The sequence below is a fragment of the Teleopsis dalmanni genome, chromosome 1, assembly GCF_002237135.1.
Source record: "Teleopsis dalmanni isolate 2A chromosome 1, ASM223713v2, whole genome shotgun sequence".
Lineage (NCBI taxonomy): Eukaryota > Metazoa > Arthropoda > Insecta > Diptera > Diopsidae > Teleopsis > Teleopsis dalmanni.
In genome coordinates this window covers 78020496-78025755 of record NC_051846.1, presented here as the reverse complement: position 1 = coordinate 78025755, position 5260 = coordinate 78020496, and positions in this window count along the sequence as shown.

Below are 5260 nucleotides of genomic sequence, written 5' to 3'. Positions count from 1 at the left end.
CACTATTCTATACGAAAATATATATATTATTTAAAATATAAAAGAAAGAATAAAATATAAACATTATATATAAATATAAAATCATTTATGTATACGTATGTAGTTATTAATCAATTGTTAAACTAACCATCGATTGACTATCGATCAATTTCACTTATATATGAAAAATTACAGTTATGATAAGATAAGACTCGTGTCGCACGTAATTACAAATACAAATAAATTAAAAGTACATCTTAGAAATCAGTAGTTACTTAAACTAATATCCTTTTATTATTTCGTCAAGAAACCATCTTGTATTTGAGTTACGAAATCTTTTCAAGTGCTTAATAAGGCTTGAATGTTTGATTACAAGACGAATGATTGATTACAAGAATGATTACAATAAAGGAATACTTTTTTATTTTCATTTAGTGGGAAAAACCTTTATTGTTAGGGAATACTAAAGTACAATAAACCAACAAATATTCTTTGATTATAGCCAATACCACAATACAAACTCTACAAAGAAAAAAGTAGATTTTGGTACTTATGGTTAGGATTTTAATAAAGGGACATTAATAAGTTTAAATATAATAAACATAATTATAAACATAGGTATTAAAAAAAAATTTGACGAATAAAAAAAATTACATTTCAATGTTGAATAATTTTTTTATAATTTTTAAAGTAGAAAATTTTTTAAATTTGTGTTTTTATATTTTTATAGTATATACTTACGTACTATATTCTACTACGTAACAACAAAATAAAAATTCTTAATAAAAAAATTAAAATGTTTTTTGTTAATTATTTATCTTAATTATGTGACGTTTTGAAAAACACTCAATGCTTCAATAGTAATGAAACGATAAAAATATAATTATTTGTAATTGTTTCAATTATACAAATAATGCAAATAAAAAGAAAAATAAATTCTTATTATAGAACTATTTAAATATTACAACATTGAAAAAAAGTCATATGAAGTAATGTAAAACTTCATACAACGACACTAATACTATGTTCAGACACACCTTAATTTCGCAAAAATCTTAATTTCATCTTCAGTGAAATTAAGTTGTTTTTTGCATACAAAATTCAGTTTTAAGGTTAGAACGAAATTAAGGAAAATGGCCTTAAATTCAGGCACATTTCAAATGCAAACATGCCTAAGATAAATTTTAAGCAAAAGATACAGTTAAGATAATGAAAAAGTGACATTTTTTTCAAATAAATGTCAGTGACAGTTGACTTTAATGGAACCGGGAAAATATAGTGCAAATTTTTAAATTTGAACATACATAGAGAAAAAACTGTAACTATTATTAATTTAATGTAGAATGAAAAATAATAATAATTCACCTGAAATCCACTAAAACTAATAAAACTACTGATTGTTATCTTTTATAATTATAACAATCAACTTTTAAAATTTCCCAGATACAAATGGTGTTTGGAGTATGTAATTTTTAACATTCGATTTGTAAATAAAAACACATGATTTTCTTAATTTGGGACAGTATGAACACTTTCGAAATTAACTTAATTTCATTTTTACGAAATTAAGGAAATTTGGCTGTCTGAACATAGTATAAGTAACAGATATAAATTTGTAATGGAACTTTAACAGTTAACCTTGGCAACTCTGCACCTAACACAATTTTTACAGCAACAAGATAACAATGCAAGCATTGGTACGTCCGTCTAGCCGTTGCTTTTTGCTGTATATCTTGTTTTAAGAGAATGATGACTGTATCTTTTACTACAAAAAAAAAAAAAAAATAAAGTATTGTAAATAAAATCAAAACAAAAAAGAATACGAATGATGCATACAAATTTAAGTTTTCTGTATGGCATAACGAAAAAATATGATAAGTTATGAAAATCAGAATCAACAGCAACAGCAATCGCAATCGCAATAGCATACTAAATTAGATACGACTATACGACTACAACGGCAACGGTGATGACGAAAAACAAAAATCATGTAAAAGTGTACTGTTCTGGGTTCTGGTATCCATAATAAACAGCCACTTGTTTGGCTTAGTCAGATGTTCAGTTCAATTGCATGTCGTTTTTATTTGTGCGTGCCTGTATGCCTGTATGTGTTATATAGATTTACCGTTGTTGAGCGCAGATTGCTCTCACTTAATTATTCTCCTCTCCTGCTTTATTCTAATTAACATATAACAAATTATACACACATAATTATGTATACACATGTATGCATAAAAAAGCTATTTGGATTTTTATTACATTTAATATTTCTGACTTGTAATTAGCCTCTAGTGCATATTCTCTGTTTGCTGCAATTTTAGGGGTTTCCTTAAACATTAAACAGGTTATGGTGTAAATTCATATACTTTTAATTATGGAGCAGCTTGTCCCGCTTAGTCATGCTTTTATTTTATTTTATTCATTAAGGAGCTTTGCTTATACCTATATGATCATAACACTTTCATGCATCAGAACCACTATTTGTGTATTATATATAAATAATAAAAACATGTACATACATATTGCATATGTTTATAAGAAATGCAATATGTAGTATATATGCAATTATTGGATTTGCTGCTTAAGGTATATTTAAGCTGTTTTATTGTTTTTTAAATAATATTTAAAAAAAATAAAATATTGTGTTATAATACAACGCATTATATTATTTAAGAAAATGTTTTCTAAAATTAATATGTTTGGTAGAGAAAACTCTCAAGTTTTAGAAAAACAGTACAGTGTCCTAACATTTTTCCCATTTTAGCTCACTTCTCAAAAGTATATTTTAGTTACAAAAAAAAAAATTGTTGCAATAAACTTTGTAGAGAAACGGATTCAATAAGAGTGTGCTCTGCCCTCTAAGTAGAAGTATTATTTAAATATTATTTTTTATTAAGATATATGAATAACTAAAAATCATCTGCTGCTTTTAAAGCTTACACTGAGGGCCGATTTCACCGTGTTAACTTAAACCTCAATACTCACTTGAACGCAAACTCTGAAAAATTTTTGACTTCTGAAAAGAGCTAAATATGTTTATTGCATATGGAATAACTATATATCAAACATTTTTTCAATAAAAAAAATTTTTCAAAAACAAGCAATTCTAATAATAAAAAAATTGTTTGACAAAAGACAATCATAGAAATAGTTGATCTTTACTGGGAACACCTATTGTACTGATACAAGCACATACCTATAATACTTTATTAAAATATTTATAAATTTTAATTCAAACTCTATTTGGTAAGTTCAAGAATTTTTTACCTTTTTTGCGCTCTTACTGTTATTCAGAAAGTTTCAGAAAAAGAGCCATCCTATACATATCTTTCTCGATTTTTGAATTTTCTATTCTAGGAATAGAATTGTCAGGTTCTGATAAATAGCCTTGTTACTATGAAGTTTTAACATTATTTTTTATAGTTTTTTCGATTGGCAACTTTGCTCCTAAGTTTTAAACATAAATTTGTGGAATAAAATTTTGTTCTGCAGACTAGGTTGGTTAGAATGGCAAAATTATATTTCTTATTTTTGCAGAGAATTGCAGCTTATAATGATTTTCAACTGTAATCTAAGATACTTACAGTCTGATTTTGTGGGATGACAATTTGAAAAGATTAAAACTATCTAGTTATAGATAAGTTTTGAATAAGTGTACTATAAAAAAAAGTCAGCTGTTATACAAATTGCTTATAGATTTATTTTGTATAGAATCAACCCGATTAATTGGAATTAATCTTAATTAGTATATTTAGCCTATATTTTATGTACATAAACAAACAACGAACAAATATTTTTTTTTATTTATAAAAAACGTTGAATATCAACTCAATGGAACCAGGGTTTTCGAATAGAGCTGATTAATATAGACTAAACAAGTTTTTACATATTAAGAAATTCATCAAACAGATCTTGTTAAAAATGCTAATAGCAGGTACATACATACATACACCCTTCATACGTAATTGACAAGTGTTTGTTTGATGTAGCAGCAAAGTGTGCTACATAAACAATTAAAATTTTATTGAGTTATTATAATGGTGCTGAAAGGGTTAAAGCGGAAACAAAGTTGCTCATTTGTACATTAAAAAAAAAAATTATGGTATTGCTGAAATTTTTAATGGTGGTTGGTGGCTTTAAACAATGAATAAGAACTGCTTGAATAAATATTATTCTTTGTTACTTTAAAACAAAGCAACTACAAACACATATTGCATACACACACAATATATACAATATGTGTACATACATATACAAACAGTGAGATATGAAATTTACTAGAAATTGATGTCATTTTCCGCATGGAATGATGGAAATACGGGTAGCAACCAAAAGCAGAACTACTGAAAGAATATAGTGCCATATTGCAAACACATTACCTGTGCTTCAACTTTGCTACTCTGCGACTTTGCTTCTTCATTTTCTTCTTGTTTTTGTATATCATTTGTTCCTTCATGAATGAATTAAAAAAAATTGTGGAGATAGTTAAAATTGTTTTTGTTTTGCTACATTTTATTGTTGCAAATGTAATTATTGCATTTGTTTGTTTGTATTTGCCGTTGCAATACCAGCAACGGTGCATTAATTGCCACAAATAAAAAGCACGCAAGATAACTGCAAATTCAAACCACGCTGCAGTAGTTAGAGTTGCAGAGCAAAATATTTGCTGCATTGTTGTGTTGTGGCCTGTTGTCGTTTTTATATGTCGTTTATATGTAGTTTCCTTTTGCGTTTCTCATTAAACACTTTTAATATTAAATCTTTCATTTGTTTGTTTGTTAGGCATTTGCGTTTGTCGCAACGCAATTTCATTTGCTCTAAAGTATTTTTTTTTTATTATTATTTTTTTGGTTTGGTTTTAGTTAATTTATTTTTTATTGCCCTCGCATCACTTGGTCATAATAAAACCACGTTTTATTTGTTGTTTTTGTTGATGTTATTACAGTTTCTGCTGCCAATGCTGAAAGTAATATATGCATACATACATATGTATGTATTTTCCTTGTGCATGCGCAGTGTTTTAGAGTGTACCTATGACGTCACTATTACTTCGTACTTTATAAATCAATATTTTTGTGGTTTGAGGAAAAGAAATGCGCAAAATTTTTGAAAATATGCAAAATAAAACGAACATCATTTATGTTAATTCTTACCTTGTTGTTTTTTTTTTTTTTGCAAATGTTACTATTTTAGCGTGGGCTAACCAACAACAAACATTTATTTATGCAACGACGCAAAACGAAATCTACTACTGCTATAAGCAAAAATAAACCGAAAAGGA